Source organism: Engystomops pustulosus, chromosome 3 (genome assembly GCF_040894005.1).
Source record: "Engystomops pustulosus chromosome 3, aEngPut4.maternal, whole genome shotgun sequence".
Taxonomy (NCBI): Eukaryota; Metazoa; Chordata; class Amphibia; order Anura; family Leptodactylidae; genus Engystomops; species Engystomops pustulosus.
The window spans coordinates 95,475,776-95,502,920 of record NC_092413.1 but is presented as its reverse complement, the minus strand read 5'-3'; positions in this window follow the sequence as shown (position 1 = coordinate 95,502,920).

Sequence of the window (27,145 nt, the reverse complement as noted above, 5' to 3'; positions counted from 1 at the left end):
ATGTCAGATACTTGTGTAGTGGATGTCTGTGTCTCTCACATGTGTATAGCAGAACAAGTCAGGTACTTGTGTAGCTGATGTCTGTGTCTCTCACATGTGTATTAGGGAGACACAGCATGTCAGCAGATAAAGCACAGACACAAGCAATGCTTTACTATACATTACACACAGACATGAGCAGGGGGAGGAGAGGGGAGGGGTAACAGGGGTGACATCACTGCCTCAGACCATGTGACCAGCTTCATTTACATAATAAAGAAAAGATGATTTTAGAATGATTAATGTATGAATTGATTAGATAAAGACTGGGCTAGAATCCTTGTGAGGTGCTCCAACAGGTAGAGGTGACAGAAATAGTGACAGATACCTGATGGCAGGTGTCTTTTAAGGTTCAAGAATTGTTTCTATTTACAAGAGTGCTCTTAGGTTAAAATTTATTAGACACTAAAAATGAGTATAAAGATTACCAGCATGTAGGTTAATTCTTACATTCATAATATGTTAACATCACAAACCTGCAGTAGCCTGCAAAATAACTTTTAGATTGTGTCATTGTTTATTTTGTATGTCTTTTCTTTATCTTGTTCTAAGTATTACATCTGTTATTACAATAAAACATAAAACTTCTTATGGTTTTTGTTACTGTTATGCCTAGTATATGCAGAGCTATATAAAAGCTTATGTCTTGGCCCCTGGCTTTAAACCATCCATCTATGTACCGAACATGATATACAGTAAAAAGCCTATCACCACACTCTTCTGTTCTGTGTACTGTATGCTAGCTCATGCTTTTTGTTGTAAATATTTTCAATACTGGAACATTTTTTAGGTTGGACTTTCACAAAGAATATTTTTACATATTTTTGGTATTGGTATATTCAAAATGAAAAATAATCTAAAGCATAATAAAAGTTAATGAGGTTTTAGAAAATTTAGTAAAAGCAATGACAATTGCAATGCAATAGATTGTCATCTAGAACTGACCAAAAGGTTTTTTTGTTTTTTTTTACTGATGGCAAATGCAAGTACAAATGTAAGAATAGTTAGCCCCACTGAGAAAAGAACTTTCCAGCAACACTCAATTTAAAATAGGAATACCTGGTCATTTGCACAGTTATCAAGGGTTTTCAGTTTTTAGACACTTATAAACAGTTTGGAAAAAATGGAAGTGGCTTTGTAAGAAAAGGTCAATGTGATAAACATTCTGCTGATGTGCTAGCATTTGGTGCGGCTTTCTGGAGTAATCTAAGCCAACTAACAGGAGTGCAGTGCAATGTATGACTAGACAGTCTAATTTTTTTGTGTGTGCTAAGAGTGAATCTGTGGTTTGGGTGATTGTGGACTCACTGTATAGGTAATAGCAAGGCACTTTTCTTAGTGTCACAATTTAAATAGGTTTTTTTCCCTTTCTCTGCCTGGTCTGCTAACTGTGACGAGGGATAAGTGTTCACACCTGATAAATTAAGTTGGAGTAACTCAGTTTTGATCTTGCTCAATTTTGGGTTGAAAAGTGTGGTCCACAGAACTGTAAGTAATCTACATTTTATATCTCTTGATTTATATACTCATCACAGTTTTGTAATTAGGATATGGCTAGCAAGATTGGTGGTACGCTCCAGTGCATACTCTGCCGCATGTATACAGGCGGTCCCCTACTTAAGGACACCCGACTTACAGACAACCCATAGTTACAGACGGACCCCTCTGCTCACTGTGACCTCTGGTGAAGCTCTCTGGATGCTTTACTATAGTCCCAGACTGCAATGATCAGCTATAAGGTGTCTGTAATGAAGCTTTATTGATAATTCTTGGTCCAATTACACCAAATATTTTGAAACTCCAATTGTCACTGGGGCAAAAGAAAAAAAATTGTCTAGAACTTCCATTATAAAATATAGAGTTTCGACTTACATACAAATTCAACTTAAGAACAAACCTCCAGACCCTATCTTGTATGTAACCCGGGGACTGCCTGTACACTGCTAGAGCAGGAGTTCCAGGGTGAATACCGCTGCGACAGATGTGCCCATATTTGTCTACTGGAAGCTCGTGTTAGAGATCTGGAGGAAGATATTGCACGGCTGTGAGCAATCGACAATCTTGAGAGGAGTATGCTTCTAACTGAGCAAGCAATAAGCCGGGTAGAAGTGGAGTGTGGAAAGGAAAGCCAGCAGGGCCAGGTGGGTAGCTGGGTTACTGTAGATAGAAGCGGTAGAAAGGGGTCAAAGAAAATGAAAGGCAATTCTGACTCTGCACACCCAAGTAAAATTGCAAAATTGTGCAATGATGTAAGGACGTCAGTGTCAGAAATGGCAGCCCTAGCGGATCTACCTCTCCCTAACAGCCGGGGGAGCAGACCAGCTAGCAGTAGGGTATATGGGAGTGCAGGTAAGCCAAGGCAGCTAGTGGTTGTAGGAGACTCTATAATCAGGAAGACGGATAGAATAATTTGTCGCCAAGACCACCAAGACTATGGTTTGCTGTCTCCCTGGTGCCAGAGTTTGGCATGTGGTGGAAAGGGTGGATAAATTACTGGGAGGAGGTAGGGATGACACAGCTGTCGTGGTCCATGTTGGTACCAATGACGGAATAGATGGTAGGTGGAGGAGCCTGAAGAAAAATTTTAAAGAATTAGGTTCAAAGCTTAAGGAAATGACCTCCATGGTAGTATTCTCCAGAATTCTACCAGTGCCATGCGCTACACAGAGCAGACAGCGGGAGCTCAGGGAGTTGAATGTATGGCTCAGATCCTGGTGTAGAGCAGAGAGATTTGGGTTCCTAGAGAACTGGGATGACTTTTCATTGGAGTACAATCTGTTTTCCTCAGATAACTTGCACCTAAATGGAAGGAGGGCTGCTGTGCTGGGGGAGAATATACTGGCAGGGGTGGCGGAGTATTTAAACTTGGAGGAGAGGGAGGAGGAAAAGGAAGACACTAAAGGGGTAGACAGGTCAGAGAGGGGACAGGTTATGTTGGTGGGTGGTGAGGTGGGCGGTGTATGGGGGCCTAAGGCAGGGGATAAGTAGATCCACAAGTTACAAAACAATAGTGAGGATATATTTGCCAGTAAAATTACTTTAAATCAGATAAATAACTGTGGAAAATTAAATAGTATGTTCACAAATGCCAGAAGTATCACAGGCAAAATGGGCGAGCTTGAGGCTCTGGTATTAGAGGAACAGTTAGTTATTGGTGTAGCAGAGACATGGCTCGATGCATCGCATGATTGTGGTGTTAATATTCAAGGTTTTACACTCTTTTGGAAAGACAGGGCAAATAGGAGGGGAGGTGGTGGTATGTCTGTATGTCAGAAGAGACTTAAAAGCGATTGTGAATGAGACAGTGGTCCCAGAAGAGTGTGTAGAGGCTGAAACTTTGTGGGTTGAAATTCAAAGCCAGAAGAGCTCTTAGAAAATTATTTTTGGTGTAATTTATAGACCCCCTAACATCTCTGAGGAAATAGAGGGTCACCTATATAAACAGATGGAGCGGGCTGCACAGGAGGGGACCGTAGTGATAATGGGAGACTTTAACTTTCCAAATATAAATTCAGCTGTAAAGGGGAGACATTTTATGAATATTCTTCAGGATAATTTTATGGTGCAGCTTGTAGAAGATCCCACAAGAGGTGATGCATTGTTGGACCTTGTGATTTCTTACAATGCAGAGATTGTCCAAAATGTCAGTGTCCGGGAACCTTTTGGGAACAGCCATCATAATATCATTATTTTCCTCTTAAACTGTAAAAAGCAGAAACAGGTGGGAAAATCAAAAACTTTGAATTTTAAGAGAGCTAATTTCCAGAAATTCAGGGCTGCACTACTGGATATAGACTGGGACCAAATACTGTAAAATGATACTAATTTTAAATGGGAGAAATTCAAATGTATCTTGGGTCATTATTCTTCTAAATTTATTCCAATATGTAACAAGTATAGACGGGCTAGATTACACCCTGCAAGGCTTACAGCTACAGTTAAAAGGGCAATTAATGAGAAAGAGGGCATACAAAAAATATAAATCTGACGGGTCACTGTGAGGCTTTCAATAATTACAAAAAACTTACCAAAATCTGTAAAAAGGAAATCAAATGAGCCAATATACAAAATGAAAGACAGGTGGCTAAAGATAGCAAAAAAAATCCCAAGAAATTTTTAAGTATATGAATGCAAAAAACAATGGGTCAGAACAGGTTGGACCCCTTTATTCTGAAAATGGGGCATCACTGACCGGAGACCAAGAGAAGGCTTAGATACTCAATGGCTTTTTGAGCTCTGTTTATACGATAGAAGAAAGGATTTCTGGCGTGGGTGGGGCCAGTGTGGATTATGCATCCTGTAATATTCTGGACTGGCTGAATGTAGACATGATCTACCATATATTCCGGCGTATATGACGACTTTTGAAGACAGAAAAATCTTCTGTCTTCTCTGGGGTCGTCTTATACGCCGGTAATCGCGACCGCCCGCCGTGTATTCACGGCGGCAGTCGGGTCGCGCTGCATGGAGAGGGCTCACGGGCTGAGCCCTCTCCATAGCCGGTAAGTCTTTGCTGCATATTGCAGCAAAGGCTTACCGGTAACACCCGCGATCGGTGCTAGCACCGATCGCGGGTGTTTTCACAGCGTTGGCTGCCGGCAAAGCTGCCGGCAGCCTCAAAAAGATAGTGGCGCACGGGCGCCGCCATCTTAACTGGGATCGCCACTCCCCGTGACGTCATTGGGGGCGGCGATCCGTCTCCATGGTAGCCTTAGGTCTTCCGAAGAACCGAGGCTATTTAGTTTTAACCCCTTCATTACAATGTGCTGATAGCACATTGTAATGAATGAGGAAAATCCCCATACTGTAGTATGGCAGTATATGGTAGGATCGATCAGACAACCTAGGGTTAAAGTACCCTAGGTAGTCTGAAAAATAGTATAAATAAAAATTTAAAAAAGTTAAAAAAAAATTATAATAAAAAAACCTAAAATTTCAAATCACCCCCCTTTCCCTAGAACTGACATAAATATAAATAAACAGTAAAAATCATAAACACATCAGATATTGACGCGTCCGAAAATGCCCGATCTATCAAAATATGGTAGCGGTTTTTCAATACGTTTAACCCCGTAACGGAAAATAGCGCCCAAAGTCGAAAATGGCACTTTTTTGCCATTTTGAAAAATATAAAAAAATCTATAAAAAGTGATCAAAAGGTCGTACAGTCCTAAAAATGATATCATTGAAAATATTATAAAATTTCGCAAAAAATTACACCACCCAGAGCTCCATACACCAAAGTATAAAAAAGTTATTAGCGCCAGAAGTTGGCAAAATCAAAAAAATAATTTTTGTACAGGAGGTTTTCATTTTTGTAAATGTATGAAAACATTATAAAACCTATACAAATTTGGTATCCCCTTAATCGTACCGACCCAAAGAATAAATTAGACATGTCATTTGGGGCGCTCAGTGAAAGACGTAATATCCAAGCCCACAAGACAATGGCCCAAATGCGTTTTTTCACCATTTTCATTGGCATGGAAAATTTAATAAAATAAAAATTTAAGGTACAGTATGGTAACATTTACAGTAAAATGGACGATGGTAATGTTGTTGTTGTATGCCTTATGTTTATGAGCGACAGTTTTCCTGCTATATACCTGCATGTCATAAGCATTTAAATTAAAAAAAGGGCCATGTTAAATTTAAATCTGTTTTTTTTTAAATTTTTACTGGTGTTTTGTATGCGTTGGAAAAGGGGTATTCTTATACGGCGAATATATATTAAACTCTATATTTTAACAGGAAAGTAGGGGGGTCGTCTTATACACCAGGTCGTCTTATACGCCGGAATATACATTAATTTAAGCTCAATAAAATCAATGTGTACAAGGCTCCTGGACCAGATGGGTTACACCCCAGAGTTCTTAAATAACTCAGTTCTGTTATTGCTGTACCGCTGTCTAAAATCTTCTGGGATTCCATAATGTCTGGTGTGGTGCCAATTGACTGGCGCAAGGCAAATGTGATTCCAATATATAAAAAGGTCTCTAGAACTTCGCCAGGCAATTACAGGCCTGTAAGCTTAACTTCCACTGTGGGGAAAATATTGGAAGGGTTAGTAAAAGACTATATACTGGATTATGTGACATCAAATAGTATAATAAGTGACAGCCCGCATTGGTTTACGAGGTATAGAAATTGTCAGACCTGATCTGCTTCTATGAAGAGGTGAGCTGATGCCTGGATGGAGAAGCTTCTGTGGATATTGTGTTCTTGGACTTTGCAAAGGCATTTGACACTGTCCCTCATAGACACCTGATGGGTAAAATACGGTCTATTGGTTTGGTAGAAATCATTTGCAATTGGATTGAGAATTGGTTGAAAGATCGTATCCCGAGAGTGATCAATGATTCCTACTCGGAATGGTCAGCAGTTATAAGTGTTCTACCCCAGGGTTCTGTGCTTGGCCCAATATTATTTAATATATTTATTATTGATATAGAGGTAGGAATTAATAGCACTGTGTGTATTTTTGCAGATGACACCAAGCTGTGTAGTGTAATACAGTCTATGAAGGATGTTCAAACTTAGTTTGAGGTCATCCACTTGGCAAATGAGGTTCAATGTAGATAAATGTAAGGTTATGCACCTGGGAGCTAATAATCCAACGGCAAAATATGTCCTTGGTGGAGTAAATTCTTGTTGAGAAGAACCTGGAGATCATAAATTAAATAACAGCACACAATGGGGCTCATTTACTAAGGGTCCATCGGACGCACTTTCGTGGGGTTCCCATTTTGCGCCGAATTGCCCCAGGATAATGGCGCACGTGATCAGATTTTGGCACATCATTGACGGCTTGTACGCGACACAAATCGGTGAGCGGACCGCGAATTTAAAAGCGCAATTGTGTCGCAAGATCAAGCACTCACATGCACTGGGAGGAAGTAGGTGAACTTCGTCGGACCTTAGCGCACCAGCGACACATGCAGGAACTTGGGCACACGACCCTCATGAATCGCGCCGGACCTGAATCCTTGTCGGATAACGTGCCGTGGATTGCGACAGGACCGGGTAAGTAAATCTGCCCCAATGTCAAACAGCTGCCTCTAAAGCCAGTAGGATTTTGTCATGTATCAAAAGTGGTATGGACTCTCGTGATAATATTACCACTGTACAAGGCATTGGTTCTGCTTCAACTGGAATATGCTGTCCAGTTCTGGGCACCGGTCCATAAAAAGGATGCCCTGGAGCTGGAGAGGGTTCAACGTATAGCCACAAAAATGATAAGGAGTATGGAGGGTCTGGAAAAGAAATGTCTAAGAGGGTACATGATTAATTTATATAAATATATGAATGGTCCATACAAAAAATATGGTGGTAAATTGTTTCAGATTAAATAAAATCAAAAGTCGAGGGGGCACTGTCTCTGTTTGGAGAAATCAAGGTTTAATCACCAGAGGCGACAGGGTTTTTTTACCATGAGAACTGTCAATCTGTGGAATAGCCTGCCTTTGGTGCTGGTCACAACAGTACAGCAGAGAGCTTCAAGAAGGGTCTAGATTAGAGATGAGCGAACATGCTCGTCCGAGCTTGATGCTCGGTCGAGCATTAGGGTACTCGAAACTGCTCGTTACTCGGACGAATACTTCGCCCGCTCGAGAAAATGGCAGCTCCCGCCGTTTTGCTTTTTGGCGGCCAGAAACAGAGCCAATCACAAGCCAGGAGACTCTGCACTCCACCCAGCATGACGTGGTACCCTTACACGTCGATAGCAGTGGTTGGCTGGCCAGATCAGGTGACCCTGGGATAGACTAGCCGCTGGCCGCGCTGCTCGGATCATTCTGTCTCTGGATGCCGCTAGGGAGAGAGCTGCTGCTGGTCAGGGAAAGCGTTAGGGTGTTCTATTAGCTTACTGTTAGGCAGGAGTGATTCTCAAAGAACCCAACAGCCCTTCTTAGGGCTACAATAACGTTCTACTTTTTTTATTTTAATTTGCATCTTTTACCATTTTGTGAGGAATTAGCAGGGGGACTTGCTACCGTTGTGTTTAGCTCTTAGTGGCACACATATCCATAGCAAAGACCGAAGTGGGAAAATTCAGTAGGGGTTGGATTTCTATTAGGCAATAACTCAGTGTCATCTCATCTGGCATAGTAGTGTGCTTCCTTTGATACTTGGCTAGAAAATAGCCATAGGAGAATACAAACAGCTTCTTGAAGCCTACAGTAGCGTTCTATATATTTGATTTCTGGTTGATCTGCTGGTGGCTGTAGTTTCTGCAGTGCATGTACTTGCCAATTCTGAGCAATTTGTAGTGAGACTTGCGACCGCTGTGTTCTGCGCTTAGTGGCGCACATATCCATAGCAAAGGCCGAAGTGGCAAAATTCAGTAGGGGTTGGATTTCTATTAGGCAATAACTCAGTGTCATCTCATCTGGCATAGTAGTGTGCTTCCTTTGATACTTGGCTAGAAAATAGCCAGAGGAGAATACAAACAGCTTCTTGAAGCCTACAGTAGCGTTCTATATATTTGATTTCTGGTTGATCTGCTGGTGGCTGTAGTTTCTGCAGTGCATGTACTTGCCAATTCTGAGCAATTTGTAGTGAGACTTGCGACCGCTGTGTTCTGCGCTTAGTGGCGCACATATCCATAGCAAAGGCCGAAGTGGCAAAATTCAGTAGGGGTTGGATTTCTATTAGGCAATAACTCAGTGTCATCTCATCTGGCATAGTAGTGTGCTTCCTTTGATACTTGGCTAGAAAATAGCCAGAGGAGAATACAAACAGCTTCTTGAAGCCTACAGTAGCGTTCTATATATTTGATTTCTGGTTGATCTGCTGGTGGCTGTAGTTTCTGCAGTGCATGTACTTGCCAATTCTGAGCAATTTGTAGTGAGACTTGCGACCGCTGTGTTCTGCGCTTAGTGGCGCACATATCCATAGCAAAGGCCGAAGTGGCAAAATTCAGTAGGGGTTGGATTTCTATTAGGCAATAACTCAGTGTCATCTCATCTGGCATAGTAGTGTGCTTCCTTTGATACTTGGCTAGAAAATAGCCAGAGGAGAATACAAACAGCTTCTTGAAGCCTACAGTAGCGTTCTATATATTTGATTTCTGGTTGATCTGCTGGTGGCTGTAGTTTCTGCAGTGCATGTACTTGCCAATTCTGAGCAATTTGTAGTGAGACTTGCGACCGCTGTGTTCTGCGCTTAGTGGCGCACATATCCATAGCAAAGGCCGAAGTGGCAAAATTCAGTAGGGGTTGGATTTCTATTAGGCAATAACTCAGTGTCATCTCATCTGGCATAGTAGTGTGCTTCCTTTGATACTTGGCTAGAAAATAGCCATAGGAGAATACAAACAGCTTCTTGAAGCCTACAGTAGCGTTCTATATATTTGATTTCTGGTTGATCTGCTGGTGGCTGTAGTTTCTGCAGTGCATGTACTTGCCAATTCTGAGCAATTTGTAGTGAGACTTGCGACCGCTGTGTTCTGCGCTTAGTGGCGCACATATCCATAGCAAAGGCCGAAGTGGCAAAATTCAGTAGGGGTTGGATTTCTATTAGGCAATAACTCAGTGTCATCTCATCTGGCATAGTAGTGTGCTTCCTTTGATACTTGGCTAGAAAATAGCCAGAGGAGAATACAAACAGCTTCTTGAAGCCTACAGTAGCGTTCTATATATTTGATTTCTGGTTGATCTGCTGGTGGCTGTAGTTTCTGCAGTGCATGTACTTGCCAATTCTGAGCAATTTGTAGTGAGACTTGCGACCGCTGTGTTCTGCGCTTAGTGCCGCACATATCCATAGCAAAGGCCGAAGTGGCAAAATTCAGTAGGGGTTGGATTTCTATTAGGCAATAACTCAGTGTCATCTCATCTGGCATAGTAGTGTGCTTCCTTTGATACTTGGCTAGAAAATAGCCAGAGGAGAATACAAACAGCTTCTTGAAGCCTACAGTAGCGTTCTATATATTTGATTTCTGGTTGATCTGCTGGTGGCTGTAGTTTCTGCAGTGCATGTACTTGCCAATTCTGAGCAATTTGTAGTGAGACTTGCGACCGCTGTGTTCTGCGCTTAGTGCCGCACATATCCATAGCAAAGGCCGAAGTGGCAAAATTCAGTAGGGGTTGGATTTCTATTAGGCAATAACTCAGTGTCATCTCATCTGGCATAGTAGTGTGCTTCCTTTGATACTTGGCTAGAAAATAGCCATAGCAATAGGATAGTAGTGGAAGTGTGTAAAGAGGTGTCCGACGATGAGGAGACACGGTTGTCAGACAGTGGGGAAGTTGTTGTCAGGGCAGGAAGTCCGAGGGGGGAGCAGACTGAGGGATCGGAGGATGATGAGGTGACAGACCCAAGCTGGGTTGAGAGGCCGGGTGAACACAGTGCTTCTGAGACGGAGGAGAGTCCTCGACCTGAACAGGTTGGAAGAGGCAGTGGTGGGGCCAGACGGAGAGGCAGGGCCAGAGCTGGTGCATCAGCGCCACTGTCAACTAGTGAAGCTCCCGTGGTGAGGGCTCTTGCGGCGAGGGCTAGATCTTCAGAAGTGTGGAGGTTCTTTAAGGAAACACCGGATGACCGACGGACTGTGGTGTGCAACATTTGCCAAACCAGGCTCAGCAGGGGTTCCACCACTACTAGCTTAACTACCACCAGTATGCGCAGGCATATGAATGCTAAGCACCCCACTCAGTGGCAACAAGCCCGTTCACCTCCGGCCGTGCACACCACTGCTCCTTCCCCTGTGTCAGCTGCTAGTCAGCCCCCTGCCCAGGACCCTGGCACAAAAACCCCATCGTCGCCTCCACGATCCTCCACAGCATCCACCAGCGTTCAGCTCTCCATACCCCAGACGCTGGAGCGGAAACGCAAATATAGTGCAACCCACCCGCACGCCCAAGCCCTTAATGTGCACATCTCCAGATTGCTTAGCCTGGAGATGCTGCCCTATAGGCTAGTAGAGACCGAGGCCTTTCGCAACCTCATGGCGGCGGCCGCCCCTCGGTATTCGGTCCCCAGCCGCCACTACTTTTCCCGATGTGCCGTCCCAGCCCTGCACCAGCACGTGTCAGACAACATCATCCGTGCCCTGACCAACGCCGTTTCTGACAAGGTCCACCTGACCACGGACACGTGGACGAGTGCTGCCGGGCAGGGCCACTATATATCGCTGACGGCACATTGGGTTAACTTGGTGGAGGCTGGGACCGAGTCTGACCCTGGGGCTGCTCATATACTGCCGACGCCGAGGATTGCGGGGCCTACCTCGGTCCAGGTGTTTCAGGCCTACTATGCCTCCTCCTCCTCCCACCCCTCCTCCACCTCCTCCTCCGAACTACCATCCGTGGGCACGGCGCCATCAGTCGGTAGCTCTAGGCACAGCAGCAGTGCCGTCGCTAAGCGACAGCAGGCGGTGCTCAAACTGCTGAGCCTAGGCGACAAAAGGCACACCGCCCAAGAGCTATTACAGGGCATCACGGCGCAGACTGATCTGTGGCTGGCACCGCTTAACCTCAAGCCGGGAATGGTTGTGTGTGACAACGGCCGTAACCTGGTGGCGGCTCTGCAACTCGGCAGACTGACACATGTGCCATGCCTGGCCCATGTGTTAAATCTGATAGTGCAGCGTTTCCTCAAGACATACCCCAATCTGTCTGATTTGCTCACGAAGGTGCGCCGCATCTGTGCGCATTTCAGGAAGTCCAGCCCAGATGCTGCCACTCTCAGGGCAGCGCAGCGCCGCCTCCAACTGCCCGCTCACCGACTGTTGTGCGACGTGCCCACGAGGTGGAATTCAACACTGACCATGTTATCCAGAGTTTACCAGCAGCGCCGAGCGATTGTAGACTGCCAGATGTCAACTTCCACCAGAACTGGTAGTCAGGTCAGTCAGCTTCCTCAAGTCTACAATGAGGAGTGGACGTGGATGTCTGATATCTGTCAGGTGCTGAGTAACTTTGAGGAGTCAACACAGATGGTCAGTGGCGATGCCGCCATCATCAGCCTCACCATCCCGCTGCTTGGCCTGTTGAAAAACTCTCTGGTCAGCATGAAGTCGGAAGCTTTGCGCTCGTCACAAGAGACGGGGGAAGAATATTCCCTTGTTGATAGCCAAAGCACCCTGAGGTCTGTTTCTCAGCGCATATCGGAGGAGGTGGAGGTGGAGGAGGATGAGGAGGAAGAGGAGGAGAATGTTGGCGAGACACAAGAGGGGACCATTGTTGAGTCCTTCACTGTTCAGCGTGTATGGGCAGAAGAAGAGGAGTTGGAGGAGTTGGAGGAGGAGGAAATGGACAGTCAGGCCAGTGAGGGGAGTGAATTCTTACGCGTTGGTACTCTGGCGCATATGGCAGATTTCATGCTAGGCTGCCTATCCCGTGACCCTCGCGTTCAAAGAATTTATTCCAGCACCGATTACTGGGTGTTCACTCTCCTGGACCCACGGTACAAGCAAAATCTTCCCACTCTCATCCCTGGAGAGGAAAGGAGTGTGAGAATGCATGAATACCAGCAGGCCCTGGTGCACAAGCTGAAACAGTATTTCCCTTCTGACAGCGCTAGCGGCAGAGTGCGTAGTTCTGCGGGACAAGTAGCGAGGGAGAGTAGGCGAGCAGGCAGCTTGTCCAGCACTGGCAAGGGTACGCTTTACAAGGCTTTTGCCAGCTTTATGTCACCCCAGCAAGACACTGTCACCTGTCCCCAGTCTCGGCAGAGTAGGGCTGATCTTTACAGAAAGATGGTGAGGGAGTACGTAGCTGACCATACCATCGTCCTAAATGATCACACAGCTCCCTACAACTACTGGGTTTCAAAGCTGGACATGTGGCACGAACTGGCGCTGTACGCCTTGGAGGTTCTTGCCTGCCCTGCCGCTAGCGTCTTGTCCGAGCGGGTTTTCAGTGCAGCTGGTGGCATCATCACCGATAAGCGTACACGCCTGTCGACTGACAGCGCTGACAGGCTGACGCTTATTAAAATGAATAAAGGCTGGATTTCTCAGAATTTCCAATCTCCACCAGGTGAAGGAAGCTCAACCTGAATAATTGATCCACTCCTCCTCCTCCTCCTCATTTTCCTCCTTCTCCTCCTCTTTGTACAGTAAAGCAGAGGAAAATGGCTATTTTTTGACAGGGCCCACTGGCTCTTGCTATAGTACTTCATGCATTTAATTTTTCTGGAGGGCCACCTACCCGGTCCTCTGTTTGAAACAATTTTTGTGAGTGCCACATACAGGCACTCAATCTATTCCATTTTTCTGGAGGGCCACCTACCCGGTCCTCTGTTTTAAAAAATTTTTGGGACTGCCACATACAGGCACTCAATCTATTCCATTTTACTGCAGGGCCACCTACCTGCTCCTCTGGTTTGAACAATTTTTGGGACTGCCACATACAGGCACTCAATCTATTCCATTTTACTGGAGGGCCACCTACCTGCTCCTCTGGTTTGAAACATTTTTGGGACTGCCACATACAGGCACTCAATCTATTCCATTTTACTGCAGGGCCACCTACCTGCTCCTCTGGTTTGAACAATTTTTGGGACTGCCACATACAGGCACTCAATCTATTCCATTTTACTGCAGGGCCACCTACCTGCTCCTCTGGTTTGAACAATTTTTGGGACTGCCACATACAGGCACTCAATCTATTCCATTTTACTGGAGGGCCACCTACCTGCTCCTCTGGTTTGAAACATTTTTGGGACTGCCACATACAGGCACTCAATCTATTCCATTTTACTGCAGGGCCACCTACCTGCTCCTCTGGTTTGAACAATTTTTGGGACTGCCACATACAGGCACTCAATCTATTCCATTTTACTGCAGGGCCACCTACCTGCTCCTCTGGTTTGAACAATTTTTGGGACTGCCACATACAGGCACTCAATCTATTCCATTTTACTGGAGGGCCACCTACCTGCTCCTCTGGTTTGAAACATTTTTGGGACTGCCATATACAGGCACTCAATCTATCCCATTTTACTGGAGGGCCACCTACCTGCTCCTCTGGTTTGAAAAATGTTTGGGACTGCCACATACAGGCACTATCCAAATTAAATTGTCTCCATAGCAGCCTCCACACGTTGTCTCCATTGCTACCTCCAAAAGTCGTCCATATAGCTGCCTCCATACATCGTCCCTTTATCAAACGAGGTGTGTCAGGCAGAAATTTGGGTTGTTTTCATGGATTCCACATCAAAGTTGTTAACTTTGTCGCCACCCTGCTGTGTTATCCACAAAATATACTGGCAAACTTTTACCATTTAGGGATATTATTTCAGCGCTTCTTGCGCATCTGTTTACATTCCCCTCACCCGGCATATCCTAAACTTATAAGAACGCTACTACACTTGATCTTATACAAAAGGTTCTTAGAAGTGCTGTTTGGGGAGTAGCCTAGAGACAGGGGCTTGGATTGGCGAAAGCTCGCCTGGCAGCGGAACGCCAGCTCCATGCGCATCATGCGCTTCTTGCGCATCTGTTTACATTCCCCTCACCCGCCATATCCCAAACTTATAAGAACGCTACTACACTTAACTTGGTGCAGGCTGGGACCGAGTCTGACCCTGGGGCTGGTCATATACTGCCGACGCAGAGAATTGCGGGGCCTACCTCGGTCCAGGTCTCAAAGGCCTACTATACCTCCTCCCACCCCTCCTCCACCTCCTCCTCCTCCGAATTACCATCCGTGGGCATGGCGCCATCAGTCGGTAGCTCTAGGCACAGCAGCAGTGCCGTCGCTAAGCGACAGCAGGCGGTGCTGAAACTGCTGAGCCTAGGCGATAAAAGGCACACCGCCCAAGAGCTATTACAGGGCATTCCACATCAAAGTTGTTAACTTTGTCGCCACCCTGCTGTGTAATCCCCAAAATATACTTGCAAACTTTTACCATTTAGGGATATTATTTCAGCGCTTCTTGCGCATCTGTTTACATTCCCCTCACCCGCCATATCCTAAACTTATAAGAACGCTACTACACTTGATCTTATACAAAAGGTTCTTAGAAGTGCTGTTTGGGGAGTAGCCTATAGACAGGGGCTTGGATTGGCGAAAGCTCGCCTGGCAGCGGAGCGCCAGCTCCATGCCAAGATCCAACTAACATAGTTTTAACTGCAGCACCTTTAATCTACTACTAGTTCACTGCCTCCATACATGGTCCCCTTATCAAACGAGCTGTGTCAGGCAGAATTTTGGGTTGTTTTCATGGCTTCCATGTTAACTTTGTCGCCACCCTGCTGTGTAATCCACAAAATATACTGGCAAACTTTTATCATGTACCGATATTATTTGAGCGCTTCTTGCTCACCTCCTTTGGTTCCTCTCTGCCACCCATTGGTTTGAAGCCTGAGTCCATTTAGGGTATGTCGCCATGACACTCTCTAGCCTGCTGCCGCTGCCTCTGCATGCCGTCCCCTATAGTGTCAGGGTCAATTATTGGATGTTTTAGATGCTATCTAGCTTCATTCTGTCACTCTGTCATGGCCATGCTGTTGCCCATAATTTTGGCATAATGGTGCGATTATGCAGCCTCAGAGGCATCCATGCATGCTGCCCCTGCTGTTTCCTGTCCATTTCCGTGGTGTTTCCATCCTTTTCTGAGGTTCCCAGGTGTTTGGCCAAGCTTCCCTGTGCAGAGCCTTGGTCCCCTTGAAAAATGCTCGAGTCTCCCATTGACTTCAATGGGGTTCGTTATTCGAGACGAGCACTCGAGCATCGGGAAAAGTTCGTCTCGAATAACGAGTACCCGAGCATTTTAGTGTTCGCTCATCTCTAGTCTAGATGCCTTTTAACACCTAAATAACATTGATGGTTATGTTATAGAGAATTGTTTCCCCTAAATCCCTTCCTCATCCAATCCCTTCCCTTCCTTGGTTGAACTTGATGGACAAGTGTCTTTTCGCAACCGTATAAACTATGATACTATGATACTATGACATCATGCCACATCTATAATCCAGCACTAGACACAATCCAGCATCAAATCTGGAACAGAATAAGAATGTCTAGTCTTACTCTGCTTTACAGGACTTTAGCACACTTTTACATTGTTTAACTAATGTGTTAAATAATACAATTCTTATAGTGGCTAAATATAGTATTAGGGTACAGTTTATATTGAAAACAAATGTAATGCATTCTGCATACTGCAGTACTGCATACTGTTGTTTAACTGGCTGCAGATTAGTGAAAAGTCAGCTTAAGGTGAGGAGAAAGAAATATTACAACCCAGAAAAGAAAGTGAGATTGATTATAAATTTCAATAATCAATGGAGCAACATCCCTTCAAAAATGCGTAAAAATTTGAACATTTTACTCTGTGAATCTAAATTGACGCCTCATATTGACCCTAAACCAACACTCACAGCCAGAAGGGTGAAGAATTTAAAGTGAATCATACATTTTATACTTGTCTCCATTATTTGATACAGCCTCTGGTCTCCTTGGTGATGCTGCTCACCTGGTTGGTCTCTGCACAGGCACAGTGTTCCCACATAGGAGGAAGGACGAGCGAGGCACTGTGCATGCACAGCGGCGATGTGGCAGCCACATCATAGCGGCTTCCTGCAGCTGTCCTATTTGAGGGTTACCCACACAGCTGTCAGTCTTATACCCCCAACCTAGTATGGAACACCCCTGGATAAAGCTACAAGGCAGTGGCGGTATGGGGCAGATTGATTTATTTATATTTTTGTATATCTGCATTATATCATATACTTTTTGCCAGTGTGCATGTCTTGGTCCGGACCTAGACCATAGTAGGGGGAGGGGAAGAGTTTTCAGCCATCTGTATTCTTCGGTGGTCGGGATCTGCATGTACATTATGGGGCAGATTTATCAAGCTGTCTGAAAGTCAGAATATTTCTAGTTGTCCATGGCAACCAATCACAGCTCCCCTTTAAAATATTCATGAGCACTGGTAAATTGAAAGCTAAGCTGTGATTGGATGCCATGGGCAACTAGAAATATTCTGACTTTCAGACAGCTTGATAAATCTGCCCCTATATGGTTTTGTGCTTTTTAGTGTTTTTAGGGCATACCAATAAATTTGTACATATTTTATTATTCATAGTTCTTTATTATTGGCCTCTTTTATAATACCAGATCTTGTTGATGATGCACTGGTAAAACCTTTCCAGTAACACCTGCAATCAGTTTTAGCACCGATTGTGGGTGTCAACCCAAACATCGCTGCCAGCAAAGCTGCAGGCAGCCATCTTGGCGTAAATCTCGCTCCCCGTGACATCATTATGGGACGGCGATTGGTCGCCATGACAGCCTCTAGTCTTTCGGAGACCCAAGTCTGTCTCATTTTAACCCATTCATTACAATGTGCGATTACCACATTGTTAGAAATGAGGAGGAAAATCCCCATATACTGCCATACTGTAGTATGGCAGTGTATGGTAAGATTGATCAGACAAGCTAGGGTTAAAGTACCCTAGGGGGTCTGAAAAATAGTAAAAATAAAAATTTTATTTTAAAAAACCTAAAAATTCAAACCACCCCCCCCCCCTTCCCTAGAACTGATATAAATGGGGGCAGACTGAGAATTTAAAGTGGTCCTGGAAAAAAATGTAAATGTGGCCCCATTCTATGGGCGGGATCAAAACAAGTAGGCGTGGCTATGTGATGTTGGTGAAGTTACTAAACTCTACACAAACTGTTTATAGATGGTCTAAATTAACATGTACAGCACTGAGAAAGAGACTCATACTGCCTCCCTTATACAGGAAAAAAGCTTCTTTTTTAAAAGAATACCACTTAATGCTGCCTTATATATACACAAAAAACTACTGATAAACAAGAATGTAACTACTATAATACTGCTCCTAAGTAAAATACACTCACCGGCCACTTTATTAGGTACACCTGTCCAACTGCTCATTAACACTTAATTTCTAATCAGCCAATTATATGGCGGCAATTCAGTGCATTTAGGCATGTAGACATGGTCAAGACAATCTCCTGCAGTTCAAACCGAGCATTAGTATGGGGAAGAAAGGTGATTTGAGTGCCTTTGAATGTGGCATGGTTGTTGGTGCCAGAAGGGCTGGTCTGAGTATTTTAGAAACTGCTGATCTACTGGGATTTTCACGCACAACCATCTCTAGGGTTTACAGAGAATGGTCCGAAAAAGAAAAAACATCCAGTGAGCGGCAGTTCTGTGGGCGGAAATACCTTGTTTATGCCAGAGGTCAGAGGAGAATGGGCAGACTGGTTCGAGCTGATAGAAAGGCAACAGTGACTCAAATCGCCACCCGTTACAACCAAGGTAGGCAGAAGAGCATCTCTGAACGCACAGTGCGTCGAACTTTGAGGCAGATGGGCTACAGCAGCAGAAGACCACACCGGGTGCCACTCCTTTCAGCTAAGAACAGGAAACTGAGGCTACAATTTGCACAAGCTCATCGAAATTGGACAGTAGAAGATTGGAAAAACGTTGCCTGGTCTGATGAGTCTCGATTTCTGCTGCGACATTCGGATGGTAGGGTCAGATTTTGGCGTCAACAACATGAAAGCATGGATCCATCCTGCCTTGTATCAACGGTACAGGCTGGTGGTGGTGGTGTCATGGTGTGGGGAATATTTTCTTGGCACTCTTTGGGCCCCTTGGTACCAATTGAGCATTGTTGCAACGCCACAGCCTACCTGAGTATTGTTGTTGACCATGTCCATCCCTTTATGACCACAATGTACCCAACATCTGATGGCTACTTTCAGCAGGATAATGCTCCATGTCATAAAGCTGGAATCATCTCAGACTGGTTTCTTTAACATAACAAGTTTACTGTACTCAAATGGCCTCCACAGTCACCAGATCTCAATCCAATAGAGCATCTTTGGGATGTGGTGGAACGGGAGATTCGCATCATGGATGTGCAGCCCACAAATCTGCGGCAACTGTGTGATGCCATCATGTCAATATGGACCAAAATCTCTGAGGAATGCTTCCAGCACCTTGTTGAATCTATGCCACGAAGAATTGAGGCAGTTCTGAAGGCAAAAGGGGGTCCAACCCGTTACTAGCATGGTGTACCTAATAAAGTAGCCGGTGAGTGTATATTATAATACTGAACTTTATGTACAAGAATATCATGCCATAATACTGCCCCCTATGTACAGAAATATAACTACTATTACTACTACTACTACTGCCAGCCAGTCTCCTATATATAACCAGCCAGTCCACCCAGAATATAACCAGTCAGTCCCCTTCGTAAAGCCAGCCCCCCAGTATATAGCCAGGCAGTCCCTAGTATGCTGCCAGACCCCCTGTATAAAGCCAGCTTTTCCCCACCCCCCTGTACACAGCCAGCCTTTCCCCACCCCCCTGTATACAGCCAGCCTTTCCCCACCCTCCCTGTATACAGCCAGCCCTTCCCCCTGTATACAGCCGACCTTCCCCCATTGCCTGTATACAGCTGGCCTGCCCCCATCCCCTGTATACAGCTGGCCTGCCCCCATCCCCTGTATACAGCCAGCCTGCCCCCATCCCCTGTATACAGCCGGCCTGCCCCCATCGCCTGTATACAGCCGGCCAGCCCCCATCGCCTGTATACAGCCGGCCAGCCCCCATCGCCTGTATACAGCTGGCCTGCCCCCATCCCCTGTATACAGCTGGCCTGCCCCCATCGCCTGTATACAGCCAGCCTGCCCCCTGTATATCCAGTCCCCTGCCCAGCACATAAAAATAAAAAGCCATGTACTCACCTTTTCGATGCTCCCCCAAGGCTCTGCTGATACGGTCTGGCTGGCATTGACAGCTCAGTGCATGCCGAGGGTTTACAGACTATGACGTCAGCCGCTTGCCGACTACGTAGTCTGTGCGACGCCTACACACATGGAGCTGTTACTACTGACTAGACTGCATCAGCGGAGCTTCGGGGAGCGTTAGAAAGGTGAGCACATTTTTTTAAATATCTTGACTGGCCCCACCAGTCCTACACCGGCCCCACACAGGCCCCAAAAATTATAAAGCCTATACAAATTTGGTATCCCTGTGATCATACCGCCCCATAGAATAAAGTAGACATGCCATTTGGGGTGCAAAGTGATATCTGTAAAATCCAATCCCACAAGAAAACGCTGCAAATGTGTTTTTTCACCAATTTCACTGCATTTGGAATTGTTTTTCAGCTTCCCAGTACAAGGCGTGGAATATTAAATACTGTCACTATGAAGTGCAATTTGTTTTGCAGAAAAGAAGCCATCACACAGCTCTGTACATGGAAAAATAAAAAAGTTTTTTTTAGATTTTTGAAGGTAGGGAGTGAAAAATGAAAATGAAAAAATAAAAAAGGGCCTCCTGGGAAGGGGTTAAAACAGCATGTGATACCACAGTTACTGCCAGAGTTAAAACAAGAGTTTGAATTCTTTCTTTATTTCTTTTTATTGTGTAAGTAGTGCAGGGTTTTTGTTTTTTTTTTCTATACTCATATGCGTTTTGTTCTTTTTAATATGTTAGGGATCACAGCCGAAAGAAAGAAAAAAAAACAATAGCATTACATATTCCAAACATAATGAGTTATAACTTGCCAAATCTGATCTCTGATGCAATGTGTAAACTAATAGCACATCATGTGATGCAACAGGAGATTTCATAATCTACCTCATATGGGTTCCTTTTTAACTGATAAGCTAGTGATAAGCTGGGAAGATTTGAAAAACATGGTGGTACAAGCGAGCATGCTTGTCCTTTGTGTCTGATAAAGAAGGATTACATAATTCCTATTGATATCAATATTATAAAGCACAGATGTGCCAACACAATCATGTAACAGAAATATCTAGGAGTAGAGAGCATTGATTCAAAAATGATGTTTTCAGTGATGTAGGAGAACTGATGTGTTTAACCATGGATAATACTTATCAGATTCTCGAATCAGTAGTTTAGCCATGCAGTATTTACGCCAAATAGTGTACTTTCGCATTACGTGACTTTGCTCACTTGCCTTCATGTAGTAAATATGAGCTTACGCAGTGCATAATTCACAGTGAACGACCTCACAAAAGGCTGATGTAGTTGCGTGCAGTGTTTATATATAGAGGAATTTATTTTTGTTAGGGGAGGTTTGCCTGAAATTCCTTTCATCACAGAGCAGTAATGATGTTTGCCAGAAATTAGAGTTGACAAACATGCTTTATAAATTAGGAGCTATAGGCTTTGTTATAAATATTATGTCAAAGAGAAATGGTTTTTAATATCGCCCTTACTTAAAAGACATGAAAAATTAGTTACCCATTGTATTCATAGAACAAACATTAGAAGTGTCATTTAGCTTAGTTCTCTATATTTACTTTAGAATTGACCGGTTTTCTACAGTGTCCGGCACTAGTGCAACATGGAGGTTCAGAGGGTGCAATTCAACAAAAGCCAATGAGCCTTAAGGAGTGTCAGAGGTTATCAGTATTTACAATACTACATTATTGTTAAGGGGCCTGATTATATTGGACCATATAGCCAAATGTTTGCTACTCACATATGCTTATCTACATACAGATGAGGAAGTACTACATACATACAAAGATCTACTAAATACATTTACACTTGCATATGTACACACTGTATTTAACATACTATGAACATGTGCATATGCGTATGTACTCAATGGGGCTCATTTACTTACCCGGTCCAGTCGCGATCCAGCGTCGCGTTCTCCAACGAGGATTCGGGTTCTGCCGGGATTCACTAAGGTAATGCGCCCGATGTCCACCAGGTGTCGCTGTTGCGCCGAGGTCCGCCGGAGTTTACCTTCTTCTCCTCTGTGTATGTAAGTGCTGATCTTGCGATACAATCTTTTTAAAAATACCGCATTTTTTCTGAATCCATCGGGTTTTGCGACGGCCACACCTCCTGATTTCCGTCGCATGCAAGCCGGCGCCAATGTGCACAATCAGATCGCGTGCGCCAAAAACCTGGGGCAATTCAAGGACAAATGGCGCAAAACGGTAATATTCGGGAAACCCAGCGATTCGGCCCCTTAGTAAATGAGCCCCAATATATTGTGAACACATGCCTACTCATAGGTAAAGGATCATCACAACACTGACAGTGGCCTTTAAGACCATAAGAATAGAACAAGGTCTCACAAGTCGATAAGGTAAAATGGCAGAAATTAAATTAAAGGAGTTTTGGCTGTTGTGGTTGCCAGATCTGAAACATTCTGATTGCTTTCGTTCGGGATATGCTTAACATATTGAAATAGGCACATTTTTCCATTCAAATGAGTGGAATTTATACCAAATTATATATGGCTTAAATCTGTGTCCTTTTCAGCATCATTCGTTGTCCTTAGGGCGCTGTCCCACATTGCATTTTGGCAGCATTTGCAAACGCAAACAAAACCGCAACCACCGGCACGGGCTAATGCCCGCATCGGCGTTTCTATGCGTTTCTGTGATCAGGAACGAGCCACCAGTGTTTTGCGTTAATTTAATGCAAAACACTGGCAGCTTGTTCCCGATTGCAGGCGTTTCCATAGAAACGCCGATGTGATCGGGCATCAGCCCGCCCTGGCGGGTGCGGTTTTCTTTGCGTTTGCAAACGCTGCTAAAACGCAACGTGGGACAGCACCCTCAAAGTACGGCAGAAGATACACTATTGGTTGTAATTTTACACCAATTGTATACCTAGTTTGCATTCTGTCCTGCACTCATGTGTACTCTTAATTGATTGCCACCATTCTTGTCTGTTGACTTTTTTCTGAGCAGTTAAGTCAACTTTGATGGACAGATGCTTGCTGCAATCAGTTTGTAGACGAGGACTGATATCTTACAAAAGTTTTGTCTGCCCAATTCCCAGTGCATTCTATGTGTCTTCCTGGGAGTCTTTAACCCCTTCCTGCATTTTCATTTTTCACCCCCTACCTTCAAAAATCTATAACGTTTTTATTTTTCCATATACAGAGCTGTTTTATGGCTTATATTATGCGTAACAAATTACACTTCAAAATAGTGATATTTCATTTTCCATGCCATGTACTGGGAAGCAGGAAAAAAATTCCAATTGCAGTGACATTGATAAAAAAAAAATGTGTTTGCGCCCATCTTGTGGGCTTGGATTTTACGGATTTCACTGTATGGCCAAAATGACATGTCTTCTTTATTCTTTGGGTTGGTAAGATTAGGGGGATACCAAATTTGTAAGATGGGATACTACAGAAAGGGTGGCATTTAAAGGAGAGGGTAACAGGAGTTCTCCAGATAAATGGCACAATTGGTTGGGATTGGGACTATAGGAAGGAAGTATTCTACTATGAGGCCCAACTAAGAGAGATATTGGGGCAGATTTACTTACCCGGTGCATTCGCGATCCAGCGCCGCGTTCTCTGTGGTCTGGCCGGGATTCATTAAGGCAGTTCCCCCGACGTCCACCAGGTGGCGCTGCTGCGCTGAAGTTCCCTGGAATGCACTCAAGTACACCGGCCTATTCCTACTGAAGGTAAGCGCAAGCTCCGCGACACTTTTTTTTTTTAATGCAACGGTTTTTCCGAATACGTCAGGTTTTCGTTCGGCCACGCCCCCCGATTTCCGTTGCGTGCATGCCAGCGCCGATGCGCCACAATCCGATCACGTGCGCCAAAATCCCGGGGCAATACAGGGAAAATTGGCGCAAATCGGAAATATTCGGGTAAAACGTCGGGAAAACGCGAATCGGGCCCTTAGTAAATGACCCACATTATATTTGGTGGACATAGGGTGGGGTTAAGGCACAGTATTAATTTAAATATTAATACAGTTATAAGAAACGTGAGGCAGTTGCTGTAGGCCCATGACAATTTTTTTCTATGCAGTAATCAATTCTAGTCCTTTAATTCAGGATACTTGATAGTGTGACACGATACCTGTTACCTATTACCCTTACTTAACACTAGCTAATATAAACACTGACCATAAAAGTGCCATCCAAAACATTACCCAAACAGTAATATCAGCCACAGCAGTACCCCCATGTACTACCAACTAAAGAGTCCATACAATAGCAGACTGAGCAGGTAAAATGATAGAGACCTACATAACCCATTTGATATATTCTGTCCATTATATAATCTATACAGTGAAAAGTATGCCAATTTTACAGTATTTTTTTATTATTTTGAGGCGAGTTCTTACTGGTTATGAATGTAAGAAACCTGGGGAAAAATGATGTGTTGGCATATGTTCTTTGACATCAATTAAACATAGCAGGCTGGGAATTCCTCTGTTAGATTTTTCCATCTGTTCTGCTGCATAGGGAAACACTTTCCATTGGGTGGTGTACGGATGATGGAAAGACTCATGTTTTATTTGTGTAGCATAGAATTCTGATGACCTAGCAAAGAATGAGGTGTGGTACCTTTTTAAAGTGATTTTCCTCTGAATTCCATAATAAATGAGTGGAATAAATAATTGAATATGTTCAGTTCATTTCTACATGTCTCATTTGTGGAAAAGAAAATATACATATTTTGCCCTGAAAAGAAAGTGCATAGTAGAAACTATAGTAATACTGCAAGAGATGTATGATGATGTTGTTGACATATTAATACATTTTATTTTATCTGTGAAGGCTCTATTCACATCTCTGTCAGGTTATCAGTTATTTTCTTCAGTTACTGTGGGCCAAAACCAGTAGTGGTGCAACACACAGAACTGGTGCACGTCTTTCCAGTGACTGTATTAAAGTAAGGTATAATGAGAAAACTTCCACCTGTTATGTTATGTAGCCAGAGCCCTAAGGTGCTCCACTAACACTCCCATAAAGTATCTCAGCTTAGTTTGCAAATTTAAAAAGATAACTTTTGGCACAGAAGGAGGAGTTGGAAACATATTGGTGAAATGTGGAGGTATAGCCTTATGTAACATAGTAATTTGTTTGGTTAAGTAAATTGCGGTGACAGATTCATTTTAAATACATTTTTAGGTTTGATTCACACAACAGCATAATGATCCTATTTGTAAAGGGGAAGACTGTGCCCGGCCAGCAAGGAGATGGGAGTCCACGGCTGTAACTGGAATGGGATCCATCCGGGAAGAAGCCAAGCACTGGACTGTATCCGACCTTTCAGTTGTTGCAGCTGAACTTTCAGCTCCCTGCTACACTGCTCTACATCCATCTAATAAAATACCAGCATGCGGCCAGTGGGATGGAAGAGTCATGGGGGCTCATTTACGAAGGGTCGCGGATCGCACTTTCGTCGGACTGTTCACAGTTTTCGGGATTTGAGCAGCTTTGACAGGTATTTAACAAGGATTTGCTCTGGGATGGTGTTGCACGCATTCAAATTGTGGTGCCACTGCTCTGGCTTTCATGCAACAGAAATCACTTATTGGGAATGAGCAGGGGATTTAAGATTCAAATTATTTTGCAAGACAATGCACTAACATACAGCAGGAAGAAGAAGGTGAACTCCGGCGGACCTGAACGGGGAAGCGACACATGCAGGATATTGGGTGCAGGATATTTGGTGCATGATCTTAGTGAATCGCGGCACAGTGCATGATCGTCTTACAATGCACTTTCGTGAACTCTGCGGGACTGGGTAAGTAAATATGCCCCACAGTGTAGGCGACACATGGAAACATGTCATCACACATTGGGGCACATTTACTTATCCAGCCCTGCGGAGTTCACGAAAGTGCATTATCCAACGATCATGCACTGTGCCACGATTCACTAAGATCGTGCTCCCAATATCGATAGCTGGAATGATGCATACAGCATTTTCAAGAAAAAATGGAACATACTATTCAGCCATCCTAAGTTGACTTCGCATGTCACCCCTAGACCTACAGTTACAGCCAAGAGAGCACCCAGTCCAGAGATATCCGACATGGAGCTGTTAACGATGTATGAAGAGGGCTCATGGGGTAAGCCTTCTTCCTACAGATTTGAGGTTTGCTGCACATTGTTGCAAACACCAATCACCAACAACCACGATCAGTACTAGCGCCAATCATGGGTGTTAACCCATAGATTGTTGCCAGCAAAAACGCTGTTGGCATTTAAAAAACACATGGGTGCAACCATCTTGGTTGGGATCGCCGCTCCCCGTTAAGTCATCAGGGAGCGGCGATTGGTTGCCATGATAGCATTGTGTCCCGAGACTGTATGGTTTTTGCAGATTCGTAACAATGTGCCTTGGCTTTTATAAAGTATTGCACTACAAAAATGGGGGGTAGGGTTCAAGGCTTTTGGGGTATAATTAGAGGAGGGGACCCAGTTACGCTGCTGTTACACTCCGGCACCCATATCTACTAAGAGGCTCTGGACGGATCAGGGGCGGAAATTGGCATAGGCTATGGTAAATGCATTTACAATGCTGCCTGTCCATCAACTGCCCCTCTCCCTAAAGGGAAACTGGCAGGGATGGTTAGATTTATGTGCCTTCTCCATCAGAAAATTGGTGGCGGAGGCATAATGAATCTCTCCCATGTGTCATTGACTATAGAGAGGAAGCCCAGTCCGAAGAAAAAAAATATCTAGACCAACTGCATGGAGGAAATAGCAGGACCACTCCTGGTGAAACATTCAGAAAGAGGAAGTGTGGTTTGGCATGTTATATGTCACAGAATGGGATTTATGGAATATAAAGGGAGAGCAGAGCTTAGAGGGAAATTGTCCCCATGATTTACCCACACAAACTAACTGCTATGTTATGTACACTGTACACACTTGCCACCAACACCTTTGTTTTCATTGTCCAGATGCTCATGCCATGCCAAAACTTAACTTTAGAAATATTCAAATTATATACAAATTAGCCTTTAATTTGTCCTGGCTCTGTGCCGAAGGCAGAATGTGTTATACATATAGCCCTGAGTGTGGCAGCATCCAGTATACTTAACAATTCTCTAACTTTTATGACAGCTGTGCCTCAACTAACTCTATTTGGTAAGCATTTTTCTCTTTTTCTGGCTGGATTGCATTTGTTTGTGAATATCTAATTAATATGCTATAAAGGTCTGAAATTGGGGAAAACCTTTAGGACTACAAGGATTGGCAACACAGAAGCACCATTGTTTTTTCAAGTAAATTGCTGGAATATGTTCTGTTATATTGTATTCATCCTATACTTGAAGTCAATTCTGGTGAGAACTTTTTCTAGGATATTGGGGCAGATTTACTTACCCGGTCCTGTCGCGATCCAGTGGCGCATTCTCTG